The 27518-nt window shown below is 39.7% G+C and overlaps 1 protein-coding gene and 1 pseudogene across 1 annotated transcript in view; both read right to left on the bottom strand.

Annotated features, from left to right (window-relative positions):
* DYDC2 (DPY30 domain containing 2) overlaps nt 1-27518 on the bottom strand; it is an 80258-nt gene that overhangs the window by 38758 nt on the left and 13982 nt on the right. The gene's annotated exons all lie outside the window — the stretch shown is intronic.
* Nucleotides 12550-16023, bottom strand: LOC129076303 (GRB2-associated-binding protein 3-like; annotated as a pseudogene).

Genomic DNA, 27518 nt, shown 5'->3' with positions numbered 1-27518 from the left:
TTTCTCAGGCTAGAGAGTAAGGACAGAGGTAACAATTTTATTATTCTTTAATTCTCATATTTTTTTGTTTGTATGAAAAAAGATTTTGTGAATAAAGCATCAGGCTTAATTTAAAGAAAACTGACATTAGACTGAAAGCACATTTCCCACAAGGCAAATAGGAAATTCAGTCTTGGCTATGACAGAGGTTCTCTATTTTGAGAATTTTAAAACTGTTTGTTTTTCCCTAACTTGAGGGTTATGCAAAGATCCTGAGGTCCTACATGAGTCAGTACATAGGGAGACCCCTCTGGTCATCAGCCACTGTCCACACTGGTCCACTCACCCAGGCTTTTATGTAGGTTGCTTTTATGTCCAGCAGACGCTGGGATATTCACTCCACACTTGGAATGCAGGGATCTTTGGGGACAAGTGAGCATGGGAGAAGCCGGAGTTCCCTGGGCTTAGAATTCGGCCTCCCTAGCACATCACACAGCTAGCCCTTCGGAGACCTTTCCAACTTCCCACATAATTTAGCCTCTGTTACCAAGCTGTGGTTCTTTAATGTCTCTGGATTTTTAAAAAGATTTTATTTATTTTATTTCTAGAGAGGGGAAGACAAGGAGAAAGAGAGGGAGAGAAAAATCAGTGTGTGGTTGCATTTTGCACACTCCCTGCTGGGGACCACCCCTGCAGCCCAGGCCTGTGCCCTACACTGGGAATCTAACTGACCACCCTTTGGTTCTCAGGCTGGTGCTCAATCCATGGAGCCACACCAGCCAGGGCTCTCTGTGGATTTTTGTGCCAGTGTCATACTCTTTATTTATTAGAGCTTTAAAATACATGTTAACTTTAAATTTTTAAAAAAATTTTCAATTGCAGTTAACATACTGGTTTCAGTATGGTTATATTGGTTTCAGGTGTCACAGCATAGTGACTAGACATAACTTACAAAGTGATCCCCTGAGAAGTCTGGTATCCATCTGATGCCACACATAGTTATTACAACATTACTGACTATATTCCCTATGCTGTACATCCTTGTGGCTTTTTATAACTGGCAATTTGCACATCTTAATCTCTGCCTTTTTTTTACCCATCTTCCTAACACCTTCTCTTCTGGCAACCATCCAAATGTTTTCTGTATCTGAGTTTGTTTCTGCTTTGTTTGTTCATTTATTTTATATTTTATATTCCACATGTAAGTGAAATTATAGTATTTGTCTTTCGTTGCCTGATTTCATTTAACATGATATTCTCTAGGTCTATCCATGTTGTCACAAATGGTAAGACTGCACTCTTTTTTTTTTATGGCTGAACAATATTGCATTGTATATGTGTATCACATCTTTTTTATTCATTTGTCTATCAATGGGCACTTAGATTGCTTCCATATCCTGGCTATTGTAAATAATACTGCAGTGAAGACAGGGATGCATATGTCTTTTTGAATTAATGCTTTGAATTTCTTCAGGTAAGTACTCAGAAGTAGAATTGATGGAACCTCCTTTGTCTCTTGTCATAGTTTTTGTTTTATAGTCTATTTTGTCTATTAAGTCTATTTTTATTTGCATGAAATGCCTTTTTTCATCCCCTTACTTTCAGTCTGTGTGTCTTCCATTCTGAAGTGGGTATCTTGTAGTCAGTGTATGTGTATGGGTCTTCTTCTCCATTCAGCCACTCTCTGCCTTTTGATTGGAGCACTTAAGCCATTTACATTTAAAGTAATCATTGATGGGTAAACATTTATTGTCATTTTTTCTTTTAACGATGTTACTTTTTTTATTATTTTTTTTCTTCTTAAAGTAGACCCTTTAACATTTCTTGTAATACTGGTTTGGTGGTAACAAACTCATATAAGGTTTTCTTGTTTGAGATGCTCTTTATTTCTCTTTCAATTTTAAATGATAGCCTTACTGGGTTGGCCAGATATTTTGCTCATTTTCCCCCCATAAGATGGCTTTAGCAGTGCTTTGTTGTCTAACTTCATTCGAAACAATATTGTTTGATTGTATTGTGACAGATGCCATATCAGCATGCATTTAAAAAAGACATCAAAATTAGTGAATTTTTGTGTAGCCATTTTAATATTGAAGATGGAAGAAAAGTATTTTATGCTTATTTTCTTGGCATATTATGCTTTATTATTTTGAGAAAGGTAAAAAACACAACTGAAATGCAAAAAAAGATTTAAGCAATATATGGAGAAGGTGCTGTGACTGATCAAATGTGTTGAAAATGGTTTCTGAAGTTTCATGCTGGAGATTTCTTGCTGGGCGATGCTCCATGGTCAGGTAGGTGAACTGAAGTTGATAGTGATCAAACCAAGACATTAACCAAGAACAATCAATGTTATACGATGCAAGAGATAGCTGACATACTCAAAATATCCAAATGAAGAGATGAAAATCATTTGCACCAGCCTGGTTTTGTTAATTGCTTTCATGTTTGGATTCCATATAAATTAAGTGAAAAAAACTTCTTGACCATATTTCCACATGTGGTTCTCTACTTAAACATAATCAAAATGTTCCATTTTTAAAAGGAATTGTAATGGGCAATGAAAAGTGGATACTTTACAATAAAGTGGAATGGAAGAGATCATGGGGCAAGTGAAAGAACCACCACCACCTACACCAAAGGCCAGTCTTCATCCAAAGAAGGTGATGTTGTGTATGTGGTGGGACTGGAAAAAATCAAATGATTAATTCCAAAAAGTACTGTTCCCAATTAGACCAACTGAAAGCAGCACTTGACAAAAAGTGTCCAGAATTAGTCAACAGAAAATGCATAATCTTCCGTCAGGATAACACAAGACTGCATGTTTCTTTAATGACCAGGAAAAAACTGTTACAGCTTGGCTAAGAAGTTCTGATTCATCTGCTGAATTCACCAGACATTGCACCTTCAGATTTCCATTTATTTCGGCCTTTATGAGATTCACTTAATGGAAAAAAAAATTTAATTCATTGGAAGACCACAAAAGACATCTCGAACAGTTCTTTGCTCAAAAAGATAAAAAGTTTTGGAAGATGGGGTTACAAAGCTGCCTGAAAGATGGCAGAAGATAGTGGAACAAAATGGCTCATACATTGTTCAGTAGAGTTATTGGTGAAAATGAAAAATGTGTATTTATTTTTACTTAAAAACTGAATGAACCATTTGGACAACCCAATATTTTTTATTGTAAGTTCTTGTTTTTCATTGCTTTGAAAATTTCACAACAGTCCTTTCTGGTCTGAAATGTTTCTGTCGAGAAATTAGCTGACATGGGACCTCCCTTTTAGGTAACTTACTGACTTTCACTTGCTGCTTTTAAGATCCTCTCTTTGTTTTTAACCTTTGCTATTTTAATTATGATGTGTCTTCATGTGGGCCTCTTTGGGTTTGTCATGTTTGGGACTCTGTGCTTCCTGAAATTGTACATCTATTTCTTTTACCAGCTTAGGGAAGTTTTTAGTCATTCTTTTTTTTCAAATAGGTTTTCAATCCCTTGTTCTCTCTCTTCTGCTTCTGGTACCCCCACAATGCAAATGTTGTTATGCTTGATGTTGTCCCAAAAGCCCCTTAAACTATCCTAATTTTTAAAATTTTTTCTTTTAGCTGTTTTGATGGGTGTTTTCCACTACCTTATCTTCTAAATCACTGATTCAATTCTCTGCTTCCTCTAATCTTTTGATTCCTTCTAATGTACCCATTTCAGTTACTGTATTCTTCATTTCTAGCTGGTTCTTCTTTTTATGTTCTCTCTCTCCATTTTAATATTTTCCATCTCTTTGCTAAAGCTTTCTGAGGCAATCCAGTCTTTCCCTAAGTACATTGAGCATCTTTATAATCAGTATTTTGAATTCTTCATCTAGTAGATTGCTTGTCTCCATTTTATTTAATTATTTTTTTTTTAGTTTTCTTCTGTTCTTTCATTTGGGACATGTTTCTTTGTTTCCTTTTTTTGGCCAAATCACTGTATTTGTTTCTATGTATTTGGTAGAGCTGCTATGTCTCCTGGTATTGGTAGAGAGGACTTACAAAGTAGGAGTCCTGAGGCTCAGTCTTTCTGGTCACTTGGGCTAAGTGTTCCTGGGGTGTCCTTTGGATGGGCTGTTGGTACCCTTCTGTTGTAGTTGAGCCTTGATTACTGTTGATACATCAGTTGGTGGGACTAACCTCCAGACTGATTGGCTGTGAGAAATGACCATGACTTCAGTGAAGAAGCTATTGTGCAGGGGCTGACCCTGTGGAGCTGGATTCATGTTAGTGAAACTGATGCCTGCTGAGTCTACCTTTTAGGTGCATTGTTCACAGAGGTGATCTAGGTTGTGCTCTGGTGTGGTCTGAAGCTACTACACCAGAGCACAACCCAGAAAGTTGTTTTGTTGGCTTTAGGGAAGAGGCTCTTTAAAAAATCTGCTTTTGGTTATACCTTTACTGAGATAAGAGAACAGGACAGCCTAGATTCTTAAATGGGAAGAGAAAATGGGAAAAATAACATTGGTTTATTTAAAAGAAATGTTATCTTGTGGACTTTCAGTCAAGATAGAGTTGTAGGTAGATACACTTTGCCTCCTTGTGCAAGTACAGAAAGAATTAAAACCAGTTCTCAAAACAAGTAACTCCCAGAACCGTTAGAAAATTGAGCTGTGTAGAAGTCTGACAACCAAGAATTTAGAGAAGCCACATTCATCCAGATGGGTGAGAGGGGTGGAATCATGAAGATAGGCGATGACAGGCTGAGAGGCAGAGTGGCACCGACAGGCGGCTGTGGCAGCAGAATGGATGGTCCACATTCACATATGGTGGATAAACATTGGGAGGGATGCCTTGGGATCAAGTGATCCCAGCCCCAGGACAGACCACACAGCTCAGGGTTAACAGCACTGGGAAGATAACTTCTCATTACCTCTGGCTGTAAAAACCAGTGGGGGTTGGGGCAGTGGAATAAACTGCCAGAGTTTTGCCACTTTAAGGGCCCATGTGGACTTAGAATGTATGCAAACCCACCCACTCTGGGATTCACCACAAAGGCAGCAGCTAGAAGTGTGCCAGTCACAGATGGGAGGGGGGTGAAGTTGCTGGAAACAGATTGAGTGCTGGGCAGACCTCCAGAAGCCAGGCAGTGAAATCATCCCTTCTCTAAGTATCCTAGTACCTGCACAGAGCCAAAAAGCAGTGAAGCAGGTTGCCCTGCCCTGGCAATTACCTAAGGCTCTGCCCCACACAATTTACAGGTGCCTTTTCTACATAGGCCATGTTACTAAGACAGGGAGTAAAGGCAGCTCCACCTAATATACAAAAACAAACACCAGGAGGCTGCCAAATTGAGGAAACAAAGAAATATGGCCCAAATGAAAGAAGAGAACAAAACTTCAGAAAAAGAACTAAGTGATACAGTGAATAGACTAACCTACCAGACGCAGAATTCAAAACACTGGATATCAGAGTGCTCAGAGGACTCCTTGAACATGGCAAAATTAAAGGTAGAAATGAAGGTCACACTAAGTGAAATAAAGAATAATCCATAGGAAACCAACAGAGAAAGGAAGAAAGCTAGGATTCAAACTAATGATTTGGAACATAAGGAAGGGCTAACCATTCAATCAGAACAAAAGAAGAAGTGAGAATTCAAAAAAAAAATGAGGATAGGCTTAGGAACCTCTGAGGCATCTCCAAATGTGCAAACATCCGAACGATAGGGATGCCAGAAGGAGAAGAGAATAAGCAAGAAATTGAAAACTTATTTGAAAAAACTGAAAGAAAACTTCTGTAATTTGGTGAAGGAAATAGACATACAAGTCCAGGAAGCACCGAGAGTCCTAAATAAATTGGACCCAAAGAGGACCACACCAAGACATATCATAATTAAGATGCCAAAGGTTAAAGATAAAAAGAGAATCTTAAGAGCAGCAAGAAGAAAGCAGAGAGTCATCGCCAAAGGAGTTCTTATAAGGTTACTAGCTGATTTCTCAAAAGAAACTTTGCAGGCAAGAAGGTACTGCTACGAAATACTCAAAGTAGTGAAAAGCAAGAACCTACAACCTAGATTACTCTGTCCAGCAAATCTGTCATTTAGAATGGAAAGGCAGATAAAGTGCTTCCCAGACAAGATAAAGCTCATCATCACCAAGCCGTTATTACATCAAATATTAGAGGGACATTTTTAAGAAAAAGAAAATCAAAACCATGAATATTAAAAAAAACAACAAATTCACAACTATCAACAACTGAATCTTAACTAACTAACAACTAACTAACTAACTAACTAACTAAGCAAAGTGCCAGAACAGGAACAAAATCACAAGTATGGAGATCATTTGGAAGGTTATCAGCTGGGATGGGGAAGGGGGAGAATAATGGAAAAGTATCATGGATTAAGAAGCATAATTGGTAGGAAAAAAGTAGACAGGGGGATTTTAAGAATAGCATAGGAAAAGAAGAAGCCAAAGAACTTACACACGTTAACCATGGACATGAATTAAGGGAGGAGATTGCTGGAGGGAAGGGGGATCCTGGGTGGAGGAGTCAAAGGGGGAAAAAATCGAGACAACTGTAATAGCATAATTAATAAAATATACTTAAAAATTTTAAAAATGTTATCTTGTGTTATCAGTTCTGTACATATTTGAGAAATAAGTCTAATATGCCCTGTAGAGTTGACTTCTGTGTCAGACAGACTACCAGGCACTGTGCCCCAAGCATGGATGACCTGCATTCACTCCACCTGGGCAAGAGTGTCTAAGGGAACAAGAGAACACAGCCTTCTTCCAGGCTTCAGCTTCAACCTATGTGGGCACCATCAAACAAGGGTGGGGTGGAGAACATGCTCAGAGGTCTCTTGGGCTCAGCATACCTTGTGTCCAACTCCAAAGGGTGCAGCCTGGTGCTGGGATTTGACAGCAAGAGTCTGTGAATGTTGAGTAGTTAAAGGGTGAAGTGCTGTGATTCTGGGGCAGGGGATAGTCTTGTTTGAAGTGCTCCCATAATAGAAAGGTAGTAGAATGGGTAAAAAAGATGAAACAGGTTCAACCCTTGGGGTGAGAGTCCTCATGGAGATTCAGAAGGTGATCAGGGTATCAAAGGAACAGATTTGCATATGGGAAGCAGGTTCTGTCCAGCAGGGAGATGACTCATAGATAGAGCAGATGGCCACTGCCCATGAGGACTGGGGTACAGCTGTATTCTTTGGGCAGACAGCTACACTGAGTCTGTATTTAGGCCTTAGAATTTCTTGGCCATGGCAGCAAGACCCACCTAATGGTAGGAGTAGGGATAGCTACCGTTTGGGCAGACATACTTTTGCTAGATGACACCCTGGGCTTGGTTGAAGTATTCTAATTTTCTTGCTGATCTGGTCTCATGGAAGATGAGGGTAACAGAAGAGGAGGGGGAAATGGATGAAAGAATTGGGGGATATAAAAGATCTAAACATAAGTAATTAAACCATATTTTTCTCATTGCAAAAGGAGATAAAATAGACCATCAAAATAAAAGTGCAATAGATATGCTTTTGGCTGAATCTCAGATGAATATTGATCTCACTAGTCAAAATCTAAGCACAATAATTCAAGGTTCTAGCTCGCTTCACTTGGCTTTCTCTTGGCTCTGCCTTTTTCCTCTATTGGTTTCATCCTCAGGTTGTTCCTAGTGTGGCTAAAATAAATAATTTACAATTCATTGGTTGTTTAGTACCTTCAGAATAGTACAGCCATCACCACAGTCAATTTTAGAATCACTTTTTATGATTACATTATATGTCTATTATGTCCCATTATTTCCATCCAAAGATAAATAATCATCAACCAGTGTACACTATCATCTTAGTGATTCACTGGTTTATAGGTTCATTCATTCTTAATATTTGTCAAAAGGACATCACAAGTTACCAGGGCTGGACCAGGGTAAGGCAAATAAGGTACCAAATTTAAGTGCTGACTCTGCAATTACATGAAACTGAGAATGAGTACCTTTTAAATTTTGCTCCCTAGGCACACTGTTTGTCTTGTTTCAGTCCTGGCAATGCTAGTTACTATGGGAATATAAGAATAAGCCTTAACTTTTGCCCTTATGAAGCTTTTGCATAATTGAAAAAGACAACTAGTATGCACATAAAATATGAGGCAGTGTGTATGAACTATTTTTTAAAAGATTTTATTTATTTATTTTTAGAGAGAGGGGAAGGGAGGGAGAAAGAGAGGGAGAGAAACGTCAGTGTGTGGTTACCTCTCTTGCACCCCCTACTGGGGACCTGGCCTGTAACTTAGGCATGTGCCCTGACTGAGAATCGAACCAGTGGCCCTTTGGTTCACAGGCTGGTGCTCAATCCACTGAGCCACACTAACCAGGACTGTATGAAGAACTATTAATTGGTTCAAATAGGAGCTAAACATATAGAGGAGGACATGATCTGAGAAAGCTTCATGGGAGAGAACATTAGAAGAACTGTAAAGGAGAGGTAAGTTTTGAACCTGTGAAACCCATGGGAATGTGAAGAAAACCAACCAAAGATAGGCCTAGAGGGGCTGTTAGGAACCAGCTCACGGAGGCTCTGGATATCAGCATCAAAGGTTCCCATGGGACATGGGACATGGGGAACTTGAGACATGGGAGCAACATGTGGGAAGACCTGTGTTGGCCTTGTGGACTTTTTTACAGTTTTCATTAGGACAAGGAGGTGAAATTCAGACCATGTGGTTAAGGGCATGAATTTTGGTAAATAAGGGAAAAAAATTGTAAAGCTATTCTTTGGAGAAATTAGGTGATGAAGAGAGAGTGACTTGATGTAATGAGTCTGAGAAGGGGTTCCTTTTGTGGGGAGAAAAGAAGTTCTCTTCATGTTTTGGCAATAGGGCACTTGGAGAATTGAGAGATAAGACTGAAGTTGTGGCTCCAGAGGGTTTGAGCAGGGCTCTGGAAAAATTGGATGTGGGACAAAATTACAGAGGGACAAAAGCACTATGGGGATCCTTCTTTCTCACTTCCAGGGAATCCCCAGAGTGCTTTGAATAAGGCCACTCACCTCCTTCCCTAGAACCACAGTGCTGTCACCAATAGTGATGCTGGAAGCCACCCACTCCATTGCTGCTGTCACTTGACTTAAGGGCCTGTGGTCTTGTGACAGTTTACCAATCTGTCACAAGAGAGGAGAAGGTGTAGAGAAAGACACTTTGAGTGCAGAAGATTAACATTTGGGATAGTGGTGCATTGGAGAATTTTCAATATATACCTCTGATCCTCTTGGTAAAGGAAAGGAGGGCAGAGGTTGGTCAGGTACTTGAATGAGGGTTAATTTTAAAATATCTGGCAGGGTAATAAATGAGTAAATGATTGTTGGACAACTCTGTGGGTCCACTTGAAGTTTATTTATTCTAAAAACACTTTATGAGCCTGCTCTGCCTCAATTTTCTCATCTGCTTAGGGTTGTTATGAAGATTAAATTCTTTAGCCCTGACAGTGTTGCTCATTTGGTGGAGGCATCTTCCCCTATGCCAATAGGTTGTGGTGTGATCCTGAGTTGATCTCTGGTTGATCACTGGTTGATCCCTGGGTGGGGCATGGTCCAGGCAGCAGCTGATCAATGTTTCTTTCTCACATTGAGGTTTCTCTTTCTCTCTTATCGCCCCTCCCTCCCTCCATTCTAACCTCCCTTCCCCTCTACCAAAAATCAATAAACATATCCTCAGGTGAGGATTTTTTTTTAAAGATTAAATGATGTAATTCATGTGAAGCTTTCCAAGCAGTGCCAAACATTTAGTAAGCACTCAATAAGCTGTGAAGCTGTTGCTACTACTGCTGCTATTACATGCTAGATACTGTGCTAGGTAAGTAGAGATCTCATCAGACAGAACTCTTAAATTACATTCTCTAATTGCCCATAACAAACACGGGTAGAACAGAGTCAATGGGTAATGGAGGTACCCTACAACTGAGGATTGGTAAACTGTCACAAGCCCACAGGGCCTTGAGTCAAGTGACAGCAGCTATGGAGTGGCTGGCTTCCATGCTCACTAACTGTTGATGAGAGCACTGTGGCTCTAGGGAAGGAGGTGAGTGGGCTTATTCAAACTGATTCTTGTCCAGGAACAGAGATAGGGTGGGAGTGGGGGAGGTCAAGGTAGGAGAGGAGTTAGTGTAGGGCATAGCTCCTGGGAGAGAACTTTGCAAGGATTTGGCCCAGCCAAGGAGTCAGAGTTTAGGAAGCGCTGTGGTCCTACCAAGGAGCATGCCTCTAAATTAAGAGCAGGGCTGATGCCATTGTCCAGCTTAAACACATACTATAAGGACTGAGGCAAGACAGAGGGGGCTTGTGACTGGGTGGGAAAGAGTCAGGTAGGGAATTTGTGAAGAAGAGAGAAGTGAACAAACACTGAGCACTGATGAATGCCAAAGGCTCTACTGTGAGTTTAGGGGATTGTGAAATGAGCCTGTGTTTGAATGTCTGGAGAAACGAAGTTTCCTAAAGTAACTGTTCAGAGTTGTTCAGCTGAAAAGTGCTGGGGCTGGTCTTGTTGCCCAGTTCTGTTTGACATATTTTAACTATTGAATGTATCTGGGTATACTAAGAGCATTCAAAGATAGCTATGTCTGAAACAGAGATGACTTCATTTTCCTAGAAGCTTTTTCTCTTTCTTCTTTAGTATCATCAGTATCTTCATTATATTTCAAGGGCCCAATTTATAATGTGGGTGCCATTCTTCACCCTTTGTGGTTATCATACTTTTAGTGCAATACAGTGAGCCTAATGCTTGCTCTGCTTTCTCTCATTTTCTGAAGCCACAGGTAATGGGTGTCTTACCTAGTCACTCTTCTGCTGTCACTGTCTCCTGGCTCTTGTCAAAATATTACAGATCAACTTGGTTTAACACATTATTCAGAAATATGAGCCATCTCTCTATCTTCCAATTAAAGATTATAAGGGCTTATCCCAATTTCAATCAATGGCTCTTTGCCCCCTCTTTATAAGACTTTTATTATGCCAGAAATGAAATAGTAAAAACACAATGAAATTCTAAAATCAGCATGATTGTGGGTACAAAGATGGAATAAATGGGGACTGAGGAGGCCTTGAGAGGATAACATCAGGCCTTAGGGGAGCCTTCAGTCTCAACTCAGATCTAAAGGCCAGGATTGGGTCGATTGTGGCTCCTCAGTGTGATGGTCTGGACACTGATTCCTACAGTCTCACTTCATGCCCTTGCAGCCAGGCCATGTGCTGGACCTCAGGGCACATCCCTTCTCCAGAAAAACTAAACTCCCAAAGGCCTTGTGGGCTTGTGGCCTTAGGGACTTGTAGGCTTGAGACCCTCAGTATCCCCTTCTGTATTGCGCAGCTCCAAGAGTGGAAGAATTTCCTAGCAAAACAAGATGGAAAGAAACAAAACAAAAAGGAACCGCAGAAAACAATGGGGAATTAATTGCTGCATTGTCCTGTTATGTTGATTCCCAGATCCTCCAGGGAGGAGTACCCTATGCCCTGCACACACAAACCATATGCACTTGATTTGAAATGGAATCTGAGATGATTTCTGTTAAAAAAAAAAATCTCAGAACCTGGTCAATCATAACCCTCTGTTACACATGGATTATACCTACCAACAACAGGATTGGCCAGCATCATTTTGACTTCTGGTGACTTTTTCAGGAGCATATGCTCCCATCAGCTCAAAAACTACCTGTACTTTGTATCCCTGAATCATTATGCTTTTGAGTAGCCATCCATTAGCAGTTTTATCAAAGCAGGGCATAACTGCATACACCCTTGAAATGAGGGTGAAAACACCCATTTTTTTAAATCCCTAATTAATCACTTCCAAATGAGTCATACCACTGAAGTATATATTGCTTTCTGCAATAAATGTGTCTCTGGAAATGCTTTATAGAGATAGATTTTCTCTTTTGCCAATTGAATGACATTTCACTATCAACATAATTTCAGCTGTATTTTCTTTTCCACTCCATTTTCAATCTGGTGTAGTTCTTGACCTTTGGGCATTCAATTTTCCTTCACTGGCCTGTATCAGGTACTCAATGGTCTAAACACGGGTGCCTCACATATGAGGAGGCTACCATCTATGGGAACTGGACTACTGCAGCTCTAGATTCTTGTCTGAGGCTCTCTGACCCTTTGCAAGTCACTTAGGGAAGAAGGCAGTTCTTCACAGTCTCCAGCCTCTGTGTGTGGTGACATGGAGCTGGCCACAGGGTGACGGGAGCCCCTTATTGCTCTGTCTGCCCCCACTAAGGGCTCAATTCAGCAATTTTCCCCCACCTTGCTCCCAGAAGAATATAATGTTACCAGATCCTGCTGCTTTTAACATCAAAATTACTTCTTTTATGATCTGAAAAACCAAGTCTTTGGCATTTACTTACCTTTGGGGCATTCTGAAATCCCCAACCCATGCAGCAAAGTCTACAACTGCCCTGAGTAACCCTGACTGTCATAGACCTGCCTGCCTATTTGATTCATCCTCATATAAAGAATACAATGTCAGTCGATATGTTGGAGCAGTGACTACTTAATTCCCCATTGTTCAGATCTGTCTTTGAGCCACAAGTGCTCAGAAGGATCAGGAAGAAGTATCAAGTAAAATCCCATGCCTGAATGAGACTTTCATCTGCATCTCCTGAACCCCAGTACCCTATAAAGCAGAGGGAAAAATTAGCCAGGAAACCTGAAAATGCACCTCATTGATTTTTGTTTGTTTGTGGTTTTTTCCTGGTCATGACTCTTTATCACCGAAAAGCCTGAGTGCAGCATAGGATAGCCAGGGACAATTTGTACCTTCCCAAGTTAGCAAAAGTTCTTTTGCCAGCATTAGCCTGCTCATGGGAAACACATTGCAAGAGCACTGTGCAATCCAAGAATGGATTTTACACCACTGTTAGGAGTTATTTCTGATGGTAATTACTGATTATGTCAGAGTTCCCCATTTGAACACCACGCAAAAAATCCTGGCTTGTCACACATACCTTTCAAGTATAAAAGCAATTGCTCAAAATTCTATGAAAGGGAGAGGAGATGATGACCCATCTCATGTCTGCACATGTCACCCATAGGACTCCGAGGCTGACCAAACTGATTGATTTCCTCAAAATCCTCAGAGTCAGTGTGAGATGGTAGAATGAGACTGCAATGGGCACCCTGGCCAGCTCTCTGTTCTAAACCTGTCTTGGATCCATGAGTGATCTTGGGCAAAGCGTGCCCTCTTCTGATTTTCAGTTTTCTTTTCTTCAAAGTGGGAGCAACAGTATCTTTCCACCGGAGCTTCCAAGGTCTTTTAGAGGAAGAGAGGATATAATGCCCACAAAAACATTGTGGAAAAAGGCCAACAGGAACAGAATACCCAGCCACAGGTAGCTGCTTAAACCATTATGTCCTTAGAGCCACTGGTGTCATCTGATATGGTTATCACAGAGCCCCAGACTCACTGTCCCATCACTTGGATTGCCTTTCTTTGGGAGATAGAAATGATTTGTCTGCTGTAGCCTGCAGTGTAAGGAGTGCAGATTCTCCCACCATTGCTGGTCTTGATCTCTTCAACCATGTCTTCAGGTGCTAGGACAAGATGATCTCCTGGGGCTTTGCTGCTAGGAACATTTATAATTTCCATGGAAGTACAAGAGAGAGGTCAATTTCAGGTATTGGAGTCAAATGCTGTTTTCCTGCCAGTTAGTAATATCGGCTTCAGTCTACACTACAAATTCACCATTGGAGAGATTTTTAACCAAACTCTGAAAAATATTCTCTTAAGTATTGCTTTTATTGTTCCTATCCTGTCTGAATGAATGGAGTTTTCTACATCCCAGTCTGTGGCTGTGGAATCCTCTGCTTCTGTCTCCTGTAACTGTGGAGCCAATTCCCTGAGGTGCTGGGCATGGGCAAGTGTGGCCAGAGAAGGACACTTCTGTGACAGGTAGGGGTGGGGGCAGGGGCTGGACTCCCTCAGAGCCACCTCTGGGAGGACACTGCTTCCTTCTCTTTCCCATTTAATGTGTACAAACAGGTCTTTGCTCCCAAAGGTGTTTGCAAAGAATGGGAATTACACATTCTCTCTGGATCTCAGTTGTGTTGAACATCAGTGTGATTCTAGTGAAAAACCTCAAACCCTTGTCCCGGTCAGTGTGGTTCAGTTGGTTGGAGTGTCATCCTATAACCAAAAGGTTGCAGGTTCAATTACTGGTCAGGGCACATGCTTAGGTTGCAGGATTGATCTCTGCTCTGGGCACATACAATTCCAGCTCTGGTCTGGTGCGTACTGGAAGGCAATCAATCGATGCTTCTCTCTTGAGTTGATGTTTCACTCTCCCTCTCTCTGGATTGCCTCTCATTGATCCACTCCTGTTTTATGCTCTGGAGAGCTTGTGTCTTCTGCTCATCCACTTGGACATATTCTTTGTTCTGAATGGAGAATATTCTGCTGTACAGTGTCTGTTGATGATTAATTGAAATCCAGGGCTAAATAATCTAGGTTGAAGTTCTTTGTCCACATCAGAGCACCACTATTCAGGGAGTTGACTGTTCAGTGTTTCTCCATTTGTGTGATGCTTTCTTCCTCTTCTCTGGAAACAGAATTGGCTAAAAAATCTTGCATAATTAGTACCATTTCTTTTTTCCTGGAGAGAGAAAGCTGGCCCAATTGCAAGGCACAGTGTGGGTCCTGGTTAGAGATGCATGTTCCTGGATGGTAAAAAGATTTCTCAGGTCTAGGGGAGGCGGCCATGATTTTTTCTGAGAAATAAGATCTTTATGCACTAGGGGACGTTCCAGGTCTTCAGGTAGCTCAGGCAGTGGGCTGGAGATGCTTCGTGAGCTCATTCGTATGTAGTCATCAGAGCTGCACTGAGATCTGAGCCCAGAGATGGTGGCCAGTGGGGCCATAGGCATGTAGCTGTCTTCATCACTGGCTGAAGCTGTGGGGCACATTGAAGAGAACCTACATGGCAAATTTAAACTATGTCATTTGTCTCAGCATCTTAAAGACTGGCTTTCTACATTATCAGCTTTCCACGGTCTCATGTTATCTAACCTAGAGAGAGAGATTCTTCTTGGTGCCATGGTGCATTCTGGTTTCTTGATGCTGTTGTGCCCACTCCACAGGAGCTGCTCCTTTTGCTGCTGTTCAGAGAGACACTTAAGGGAGTGGGAAGGCAGCATGTTAGACACAACGTCTGCTTCTTTTACCCCATAGGACAAGGAACTTGGTTTTTATCCACTTGAATGGTGGGATTTAAGGAAATTTCCAGCAATGGTGACGAAAAGTAGTCCCTGGGTGGCCCATTGATAACTCTATTCCAGATTAGGGAAGCCTGAGGCCTTGTGTAGTAAGGTGCCTCTTGAGATCCATTCCCATGGCAGGAGGGGTGGGCAGAATTAATGTAGGGCAGCGGCTGTAGGCAGCCAACAAAAGCATCATTGAATGAAGTCTGTTCCAGTGGACATCTGAGTGTGACCGGCTGTCACATCTGGTGGGTAAACTGGCATGACCCCAGTCTTCCAGTCTCACAGTTGGACAGAATCACATAATCAGGAAGGAAGGGAAACTCTGACTCACTTCTGGTTTCCTCACTGACTATGGTGTTAGAGCTTTGGCCATCTCTTGGCAAAGAGGAGCTGACAGCATGGGCCATGTGGCAGGGGTGGCTGGAGGGAGGAGGATGTAAGGGAGGGGCTCTCATGGATTCTGCACCACCCTCCAGGTGGCCTACGTTGCAGACCTGAGTGATGCTGTACACCCACACCTGCATTTCTTCCTTGGTCTTAGCTACCAGATAGAATGTATGAGAAGTAGTAACACTGAACATGAAATTATCCTGAAATTCCTTTGGAACGAAGCCGCGACCCGCATGCTTTCACGTCGCGCACTTGCTGAGGTCTATCACAGGAGTGGACTTGCTTGAGTGTTTGTTGCTGTACAACTCCAAGACGTCAGGGTTGCCACTCATATGGCCCCGCGGGAGCACAAACTGGGCGCTTGCGCCAGGCATAGCGCTGGGGTGAGGGAGGGGCGACTTGAGGAGCCAGCAGATGCACGCAGCATCGCCAGAACTCGTCATGGCAGCCAATGCTTCCTCCAGCTGGGTTGCCCGCTGCTACAGGAAGTCAGGCCAGGGATGGCGACGAGGCAGGCCCCCCAGTGGCTGTTTACCATTTACCTAGTTTTCCTCATTTCAACATCTCTCTCTCTTATTTGTCTCCCCTCTGAGGACAGCTCGTTTTTTAGTGCACTCACTGGCGAGAGGTAGTCAGTAGATTTGAGAAACCCTCTTCCAGTTGTGGAGCAAAGGCACAGGCAAGAAGGTAAATACTGATGAAGGCTCCAAATGACCAGTTCGGTAGTTAGTGCTTGACTTTTTACACGGAGAGAACTCACTTATAGCTTCATGGAAGTGCAGGACCAAAACACACCAGAAAAAACCCCCAAAAAACAAGGTACAGAATTGATTGTGGGTGGGCAGGACGAGGGAAGCAGAGAAACAAAGGAGGGGATGAGGGCACAACACTTGAAGACTAGTCCGTGCAGAGATGTAGTGAAAGGAGAGTTCAAGAATGCAGATCTGGATCCAACTGTGAAGCATATTAAATTCTAAGCTAAGAAGTTTAGACAGTATCTGGTGACAAACAAGAATGGAAATGAGGATTGTACGTTTAACAACTTTATTGGGAATGGAAGATGAGAAAATGGTGCTATGTTGCTAAGAGATATTTTAAGATGCTTAAATGATGGTATTAAGGGTGGTTTGGGCTTAGGATGCTATTGCTGTTGCCTAGGGTTCAGGTGATGAAGGTCTGAACCTGTGTTGTGGCAGTGGAAATTCATTTAATGAACATTTAATGAGTACCTAGTACATGCCAAGAACAGTACTAGGTTCTCAGGGGAACTTATGTGCAAGACATTGTTCCTACTCTCAAGTCATTCACAGTTTAGTTGAAGATAAAAAGAAAACAATAGTGGGAAAATGGGGACATCTGTAATCGTGTCAACAATAAAAAAAGAAGAAAAGAAAAAAGAAAACAATGGTGGGCGTGACACCTTCCATAAGTTGACTTGGAAGGTGATTGTATGGATGTAAAGGACATAGGAAGAGCCTGGGACTTGGAAAAATGGTGGGGCCATATAAGGCTTAGAAAGATCATGCAGAGGTACAGGCCTGGGGCAGGGAGAGACATCTAGCCAGCTGTGTGTACAGCAGGATGTAAGGGAGACACTCAGAACTTCCTCCTGCTGCTCTCACTGATCCAGCAAGTAGGGTGGCAGAGGAGGGGGACAGGGGAGGGGGCATTGTCTGGAGGACTCTACAAATGACATAATACATGTTCAGGAGACCAGTGGCTGAACCACATAATATATGCAAGATAACCTATTCCAAAGTGTTGTGCCTACTAAAAATATTCAAGTATATACCGCTGAAAACACGAATAAAAACAAAAGCGCAAGCATTTAAATTTTGTGACAATTTAATTAAACGTAGAATTCAGATATTAATAATACATTGAATCAAAGGTGATTCTAGTTGTAACTAAATTGTAACTATTCTTGCTACCACTAGATGTCACAAAGATTCAGTTTTAAAAAGCTTTACCTCTTGTAGATTCTGTTCTCACCACAAAAAAATAAATACACACATAAATAAATAAGTGGTAACTGTGTGAGGTGATGGATGTGTTAATTAGCTTGATTGTGGTGATAATTTCCCAATGTATATGTATATCAAAATCAAGTATCTTAATATCTTAAATATATACAAATTTTATTTGTCAATTATGCCCCAGTGAAGCTGGGATTAGGGTGAGCTCTAACTCTTGAGGCTGTGACTTTGAAAAATTTTTTCTTGTACAGGGAAAGAAGTGGGGGGAAGGCAGAGACAAATGTATTTAAAAAGTAAATAAATTAATTAAAAAAAAAGTATTCACAAATATAAAGTACTACTTTTAAATTTTAAAATTATGAAATTCTCTAAATATGCACAAGAATATTCAATAATATTTTAAGTAATTTATTTTACCTCAATCCCAATTTAACAAATATTAACCTTTTAACATATGTGTGATAGCTTTTTAAAAGCACAAAGTGTTATAGCTGGTGTTCTCTTTGTACTCCTCCATCCCATTTCTTTCATTTCTCGCCTACAGATAAGCATTATCTAGAGATCAGTAGATGGGCTTCCCAGATATACATTTCTGATGTTTTCATACAGAAGTTTATTTATGCAAAAACTACATCATTTTTGGGGGGTGAGACTTGAACTTAATGTTAAATAGTATCATACTATAGATGTAATCCTGCAACTTGCTTTTATTCATTCACCATTATATTTTAAGATTTATCCCTGCTGATTCACATATATCTACTTTATTTAACTGCTGTATAATGTACCATTGTACCCATTCTTTTGTTGGCAGCTGTTTACTTTTAAATGTTATTTTTTTAAGGCCTCACCTGGGGAAACATTTATTGATTTTAGAAAGAGAGGAAGGGGGGAAAGAGAGAGAGAGAGATGCATGCGAGAGAGAAACAGCGATTGACTGTCTCCTGTATGCACCTCAACCATAGGTATGTGCCCTGACCAGGAATAGAACCTGCAGCCTTTTGGTATATGGGACAATGCTCCAACCAACTGAGCCACTTGGCCAGTGCTAAATGTTTAATTTTTTATCTACATCCTTGTATGTACCTCTTTGTGCAAATATGTACTTTGAGGAAACCTGATTGTCTGCACACTGTCCCTTGACTTCCAGCGACACTCTGTCTTGCAGTGAACCAAGGTCTGTCAGACAGGCTTCCCAGAAAATCTGTCATGAAACATGTCCCTAACATCCTGACAAAATATCCTGTTGAAACAGGTGAGAACTTGTGTGAGAGTTTCTCTGGGGCTGTGTTTCTGAATCTTGCGCACATGTCAGAATCTGCTGGAGGACTTCTTAAAATGCACCTCAGTAATGCAGTAAGTCTGGACTGGGGTGGTGAATTTGCATTTCTAATAAGCTCCCAGGGGTCCTGCTGTTACTCAGTAGCCACTCTGGGAAACACTGGTATAGGGAAGATGAGGCCCACCTGTGTAGGCCTTTCAGCTGCCTCCTTCTCAAGCTACTGGAGAATGCTTGAACGCTTTCCAAAGTGGGCATGTGAATTTACTAGACAATTCTATCAGTGGGATAGAGGGTTCCTGTCATGCTGTTTTCTTTCTGATACTTGATAATGTCACACTTCAATATTTTTGTCCATTACAGGAGTATAATGTGGTAGCTTTTTTTAAAATTTGCGTTTCCCTTGATTATTAGTGAGGTTACAAATCTTTTCATGTTTATTGGATGGTGGGTTTGTTCTTCTGGGAATTTCATGTTCATAATATTTGTTTATATTCATTATTGATTTGTTTGTCTTCTTATTGACTTTGTTCACTACATGTGTTGGGAAATCTCTCAGGTGGTAGGTTGACTTTTAGCTTGGTTTATGCTGTTTCTTGTTTGGCAAAAATGTTAACTTTTAGTTAAATGTACTTTTTTCATTTATGTTTTGTACTTTCCTGTCTTTTAAAAAATTATTAATTCTTATAACATATCTAGTCTGATTATTTTAAAAATTATTTTCATATGTTTTAATTTAGATTTTTCAAATTAATTTCCTTCAAGTAAAGTCAGACTGCAAATTTAAAACTCAGATAAAGAATAATTTTCCCAGCTACATTGAATAATAAAAACAATTCTAGTTCATAATTTGTACATTGATGATATTGCTGAAATGATATATTAAGTGCTAAATACAAACTATTGCGGTATATAGATCTCAACTTACTTCTGCCACTGCTAATATTTTGGCCTTTTTATTTGACAATTAAACACTTTCTTCAAGGAAGAGAGAAAAAGGCATTTGAATCAGAAGGCTTTGAAGTATAGGTTAGTGCAAGAGAAGTTATCAGGTGGGAGATGTGCAGTGCAACTAAGCTGATGGTGATTGCCAGATGCAATTTTATTTCACAAGAAATACTTATCTACTCCAAATTGTCTCCCATGTGGCCACACCAGCCGGAGGAATTCATTTGCATCTACAGTATTTTGAAATTCAGTTATTTGTAACACCATAGTTTATTTATTCAAAAGGAAGAAAGAATACTTACTATATGCTAGGCACGGTATGCAAGATATTTTGTAGTATGTCTACCCTCTATGTAAGGCAGACACTATCCCCATTTTACAGAGCAGAAATGGAAGTTCAGAGAGTGTTTAACGTTCTGAGATTCTCACAGCTGAGTATTGATAGAGCTGAGATGCAAATCCAGATTTTCCTGATGTTAAAACTTTCTTGGTACTGCTGTGTTCTCTCAGTAATAATCCACTGGAGCCTGCTGTTTGCAGGTATTGTTAGCTATTTTTATTTTAATATAAAGTAGCCCAAGGTATTTTCCTAAACAAAAACTAGCTGAATTGGATATGCTAGGGGAATAAGTGAGCAGGTGGGCTGGTCCTAGATGGTTAGAACTTAACCTGAAGAACTGGTACCCAAGGTCAGCATAGTGTGGCAAGCAGACAGGAGTAAGTTTACTTGCTTTGTCTTTTCTTAGAGTAGTGCTTCTCATATTTCAATTTCTTATAAATTACTAGGATTTTGTTAAAGTGCATATCCTAATTTTTTAGTCTAGGGTGGAGCCCCAGATTCTGCATCTCTAATAAGTGGGCAGGTGATGCTGAGACTGCTAATTAGGGGATTACACTGAATAATAAGGGCCCCAAGTATACACAGAAGGCGTGAGTGGTGGAGAATGGGTTGGAGGGGGGAAAAAAGTGTTCGATGCCACTTGAGTTATTGCTGCAGTTCTTAGGAAAGTGATGGAGGGATGCCTGGGTGCTGGTGGCAGGGGGGGGAGATGGAGGGAACAGTGCTGGCAGTATCTTTGGCTCACTCTGTAAGCTCTGAGCCCAGGCTGAACAGCGTCCCTTTCTCCTTTATGGTGTCTGATGATGCATTAGACACAGGACTGCGGTAGAAGTGATCCTTATGGCTCAGAAGCCAGTGGAAGCAGATCACACTTAGCAGTGGAATTAGAGATGGGCTTGCCTCATTGTCCAAGAACGTCTAGAGCATTCAATGGCAAGCTTTCTGCAAACGAGGCTCTGAAAGGCTTTTCTCTAAACTCTGGTAGCAGAAAGCATTAGGGTGGCTGGCAGCAGATAAGTAACAACAGTTTATAGGTCATTGCTTTTTATGATACTGAATTAGGAAAAAAAACTGAAGTAGTTTTAATAGGGAGCACAGTGTGGGAAAAGGAGCCAGTGCTTGGAGTTAGAGGGAAATGATGATTTGGAGTGTGGTGTTACGAGCTGTGTGACCCAAAATAAATCACTAGTTCTCTTTGGTGTTCAGCTTCCTCCTCTATTAAATAAAAACAGTACCCTGCCTGAGTTTTTGTAAGAAGTGAATGAGCTGACATTTGCAGAAGTGCTTTGTGAACTGCAAGACTCTCTCTCTCTTTATATATGTATGTATGCATATGTATACATATATAGAGATATATACATATATGTATATGCACATACATTAATATAGAAAGCTGGGATCAGAGACAAAGTAGGGATGAGAGGCTGCTTCCACATAGGTTTACTTTTTCATTCATTCAGTATTTATTAAACACCAATTCTTTTTCTTGTTTTACGTATATACTTTTTAAAAATTTTTATTTTTCAATTACAGTTTACATTCAATATTATTTTGTATTAGTTTCAGGTGTACAACATAGTGATTAGAAAATCATATACCTTTAAAAAAGTGTTTCCCCTGATATTTCCAGTATGTACTTGGCACCATACATAATTATTATAAGATTGTTGGCTATATTTCCTATATTGTACTGTACATCTCAAGATTATTTTGTAACTATTAATTTGTACTTCTGAATCCCTTCCCCCCCTTTTTTTTACAAATTCCTCCAAACTCACTTCTTTTGAGTAACCATCCATCTGTTCTCTTTATCTGTAAGTCTGTTTCTATTTTGTTTCTTCATTTATTTTGTTCTTTAAATTCCACATATAAGTGAGATTGTATGGTATTTGTCTCTCTCTGTCTTATTTCACTGAACATAATATCCTCTAGGTCCATCCGTGCTGTTGCAAATGGTAAGATTTCATTCTTTTTTATGACCAAATTATATTCCATTGTATATATGTTCTAACATTTTTTTATCCAGTCATCTATTGATAATCACTTAGATTGCTTCTGTACCTTGACTATTGTAAATAATGCTGCAATGAACACAGGGGTGCATATATTTTTTCAGTTTAGTGTTTTGGAATTCTTTGGATATGTACCCAGAAGTGGAACTTCTAGGTTATAGGAAGTTCCATTTTTAATTTCTTGATGAAACTCTATACTGTTTTCCACAGTGGCTGCACCAGTCTGCATTCCCACCAACAGTGCACAAGGGTTCCCTTTTCTCCACATCCTCGCCCACACTTGGCATTTGTTGATTTATTGATAATATCTATTCTGACAGGTGTGAGGTGATATCTTATTGTGGTTTTTAAAAAAGATTTTATTTATTTCCTTTTAGATAGGGGGGAGAGAGGGAAAAAGAGGGGAAGAGAAACATTGATGTGTGAGAGAAACATTGATTGGTTGCCTGTCAAACACCCCCAACCAGGGACCTGGCTTGCAACCCAGATATACGCCCTGACTGGGAATCGAACCAGTGACTTTGGTTCACAGGCTGGGGCTCAACCTACTGAGCCACACCAACCAGGGATCACTGCATTTCTTTGATGATTGGCATGGTTGAGCATCTTATGTCTCTTGGTCATCCTTATGTCCTTTTTGAAGAGTGTCTATTCAGGTCTTCTGCCCATTTTTTAATGGGATTGTTTGGTTTTTGGTGTTTAGTTGTGTGAGTTTTTATAAATTTTGGATATTAGTCCCTTAATGGATGTGTCATTGGCAAATATCTTCTGTTCAGTAAGTTGTCTTTTCACTTTGTCGAAGGTTTTCTTTGTTGTGCAGCAACTTTTTAGTTTGATGTAGTCCCATTTGTTTATTTTTTTTCTTCTGTTTCCCTTGCCTGAAGAGACATATCCAAAAAAAATATCACTAAGAGCAGTTTCAGAGATTTTACTGCCGATATTTTCTTCTAAGAGTTTTATGGTTTCAGGTCTTAACATTTAAGTCTTTAATCCATTTTGAGTTTATTCTTATATGTGGTATAAGAAGATAGCCAAGTTGAATTTTTTTTGTATTATCTGTCCACTTTACTCAAAACCATTTATTGAATAAACTGTCTTTACTCCATTGTATGTTCTTGCCTTTTTTGTAATAGATTAATTGACTGTGTCAGGTGGGCATGGGCTTATTTCTGGGCTCTCTATTCTGTTCCATGGACCTATGCATCTGTTTTTATGCCAGTGCCATGCTGTTTTCATTACTCTAGCCTTGTAGTGTAGTTTGGTATCAGGTAGTGAGATTCCTCCAACTTTGTTCATCTTTGTCAAGATTGCTATGGCTATTTGGGGTCTTTTGTAGTCCCATATGAATTTTAGGATTTTTTTTTTATATTTAATGGGTTATTAATTTTTGTCATTGTTAATGTTACAACAAATACCCTTATTTTCATATGATAAATTCCTAGAATTGCTTAGTGAAAAAAATCATATCTAATTGCTGTTTACTGATACATTCATAAGATTTCTAACAATAATTATTTATTTTTATAATACATACACATTGGATATCTATTTTATCTATTTACCTATTTGTAATCATCTATCTGCATATCTAGTGATGTATACATTTTTCAGTGTGTTTATATCTGTGCTTCTATCTCTATTTCTAACTTTACATCCAATGGAAGAAAAACAATAACCAAGATGCTAGAAAGATATATTCTAACAAAATTAAATTTCAAAGATATATTGAGAAATTCTATGCATGTACAATAAAAAAATCATCAGTGATCAAGTATGATTAAATTAACAAGAAATCCCTTCATAGACAAAACAACAGTATGGTGATTACCAGAGAGAAAGCGAGATGAGGGCAGGTATAAATGGTAATGAAAGGAGACTTGATTTGGGGTGGTGAACACACAATACAACATACAGCTGATTTATTATAGAATTGTACACCTGAAACCTATATAATTTTAATTAACCAATGTCACCCCAATAGATGTTTTTTTGTGGCCCAAGAGAATGCTTGTTATAATTTCAATTTTCTTGAATTTGTTGAGGTTTGTATTGTGTCCTATCATGTGGTCTATCTTTGAAAATTTTCCTTGTACGTTTGAAAAGAATGTGTATTTGCTTCTTTGGGATGAAAGGTTCTGTATATGTCAGTTAAGTCCTTTCTATCTGATGCATCGTTCAGGTCCACAATATCCTTGCTGATATTTTGTTTGGAAGATCTATCCATTGTTGACAGTGTGGTGTTAATATCCCCTACTCTCAGTGTGCTGCCGTCTATATCCCTCTTGAAGTCTTTTCTTGAAGTTCTTGGGTGCTCCTATGTTGGGTGCATAAAAGTTTACAATATTTATGTCTTTTTGATGGATTCTTCCTTTGAGTATTATGAAGTGTCCTTCTGGGTCTCTTTTTATGGCCTTTGTTTTGAAGTCTACTTTGTCTGATATAAGTATTCCTACCTCCACTTTTTTTTTCCTGTCCATTTCCATGGAATATTTTTTCTATCCCTTTACTTTCAGTCTGTGTAGGTCCTTTGTTCTGAGATGGGTCTCTTGTAGGCAGCATATGTGCGGGTCATGATTTCTTATCCATTCAGTACCCTATGTCTCTTGATTGGAGCATTTAATCCATTTAAATTTAAAGTTATTGATAGGTACTTATTCATCTTTCCCTTTTGTACTTTTGTTCCTCTCTTTCTCACTCTTTTTCTTCATCTTTTTAAAGCAGTCGCTTTAGCATAGCTTACAATGCTGGTTTGGTGAAGGTGTATTCTTTTAGCCTTCTTTGGTTTGGGAAACTCTTTATTTCCTCTTCAACTTTTTTTATTTTTTATTTTTTTGCCACACAGACCTATTTTTTTTAATTGCCTTGAAAATATTAACTAATTCTTGTTTACTATTTTTTCAAGGACAGCTTGAGTAAATTAACAGAAATATAAAAAATTTTATTTGCTATAATAAAAAACCTTATTACACAATTTGAACTTTTTCTAAATTTTCGGTCTGCCTGTTTTTTTTTTAAATTTTATTTTAATTTATTTTTTCAAATACATTTGTCTCTGCCTCCCCCGCACCACTTTCTCCCTTGCCCCCTCCCTCCTTCCCTCCCTCAGCTCTTCCCCTTTGGTTTTGTCCATGAGTCCTTGCTATATGTTCCTTGACTTTCCCCTTCCCTTCCTTTTCCCCAACCCCCCTCCCTCCTTCCCTCTTGTCTCTGTTGATTTCTTTTCCTTTCAGTGTTGCTGGTCTTATTTTCCTTGCATCTTTGTATTGTTCGTTAGGTTCCACTTAGAGGTGAGATCATATGGTATTTGTCTTTCACCCCCTGGTTTATTATGCTTAGCATAATGCTCTCCAGTTCCATTCATGCTGTTGCAAAGTTTAGGAGTTCTTTTTTTCTTTCTGCTGCGCAGTATTCCATTGTGTATACGTACCATGACTTTTTGATCCAATCATCTACTGATGGGCATTTAGGCTGCTTCTAAAACTTGGCTATTGTAAATTGTGCTGCTATGAATATTGAGGTGCATAGGTTCATTCGTATTGGCGTTTTGGTGTTCTTAGGGTATACTCCCAGCAGGGGAATCACTGGATCAAAAGGGAGTTCCATTTTCAGCTTTTTGAGGAATTTCCACACTGCTTTCCACAGTGGCTGCACCAGTCTGCATTCCCACCAACAGTGTACTAGGGTTCCCTTTTCTCCACGGCCTCGCCAGCACCTGTTGTTTGTTGATCTGTTTATGATGGTCATTCTGACTGGTGTGAGGTGGTACCTCATGGTGGTCTTGATTTGCATTTCTCTGATGGCTAGTGATGCTGAGCATCCTTTCAAATGCCTCTGGGCCCTCTGTATCTCCTCCTTGGAAAAGCACCTGCCAAGTCCTTTGCCCATTTTTGGATTGGATCATTTGTCTTCTTGTGGTGGACTTGAGTGAGTTCTTTATATATCTTGGAAATCAAACCTCTATCTGATGTATCATTAGTGAATATATTTTCTCATATGGTTGGATTCCTTTTCATTTTGCTGATGTTTTCTTTTGCTGTGCAGAAGGTTCTTATTTTGATAAGGTCTTACTTGTTTATTCTTTCCTTTATGTCCCTTGCTTTAGGAGATATGTCAGTGAAAAAATTGCTGCGTGGGATATCTGAGAGTTTCCTGCCAATGTTCTCCTCTAGGACTTTGATGGTGTTGTGACTTATATTTAAGTCTTTGATCCATCTTGAGTTTATTTTTGTGTATGGTGTCAGCTGATGATCTAATTTCAATTCTTTGCATGTAGCCGTCCAGCTCTCCCAACACCATTTGTTGAAGAGGCTATTATTGCTCCATTTTATGCTTCTGCCCGCTTTGTCAAATATTAGATGCCCAGAGAGACCTGGGCTTATTTCTGGGCTTTCTATTCTGTTCCACTGGTCTATGGGTCTGTTCTTGTGCCAGTGCCAGATTGTTTTGAGTATAGTGGCTTTGTAGTAGAGTTTGATGTCCAGTATTGTGATCCCTCCTACTTTGTTTTTCTTTCTCAAAATTGCTGAGGCTATTCAGGGTCGTTTATGGTTCGATATAAATTTTCAAAATGTCTGTTCTATTTCTGTGCAATATGTCATTGGTATCTTAGTAGTGATTGCGTTGAATCTATAAATTGCTTTGGGTAGTATGGACATTTTGATGATATTAATTCTTCCAATCCATGAGCACGGTATATGCTTCCATTGATTTGTGTCTTCCTTAATTTCTTTTTTTAATGTTGTATAGTTTTCTGCGTACAGGTCTTTTACGTCTTTGGTTAAATTTATGCCTAAGTACTTAATTTTCTTCTTCCTATATCGAATGGTATTTTTTTTCTGATTTCTTCTTATGTTGCATTGCTGCTGTCCAAAAATGCCTTTGATTTCTGAATGTTGACTTTGTATCCTGCTCTTTTGTCAAATTCACTTATTAGGTTGAGGAGTTTTTTGGTAGAGTCTACAGGGTTCTCTATGTATACTATCATGTCATCTGCAAACAATGATAGCTTTACTTCCTCTTTTCCTATTTGGATGCCTTTTATCTCTTTCTCTTGTCTGACCGCTGTGGCTAGGACTTCCAATACGATGTTGAAAAGAAGCAGTGAAAGCAGACATCCTTGTCGTGTTCCCGATCTTAGTGGGAAAGCTTTCAGTTTTTGCCTGTTGAGTATGATATTGGCTGTAGGTTTTTCATATATGGCCTTTATTACTTTGAGGAATGCCCCATTTATTCCCATTTTGCTGAGTGTTTTGATCATAAATGGGTGCTGAACCTTATCGAATGCTTTTTCTGCATCTATCGAGATGATCATGTGATTTTTGTCTTTTCTTTTATTTATGTGATGTATTACGTTTACTGATTTGCGTATATTGAACCATCCCTG

This window comes from Pteronotus mesoamericanus, unplaced genomic scaffold (assembly GCF_021234165.1).
Source record: "Pteronotus mesoamericanus isolate MK-2021 breed Mesoamerican mustached bat unplaced genomic scaffold, CSHL_Meso_final contig_59, whole genome shotgun sequence".
Classification (NCBI taxonomy): domain Eukaryota; kingdom Metazoa; phylum Chordata; class Mammalia; order Chiroptera; family Mormoopidae; genus Pteronotus; species Pteronotus mesoamericanus.
Note: the sequence above shows the minus strand (reverse complement) of the source record. Positions and strands in the feature narration are given on the sequence as shown.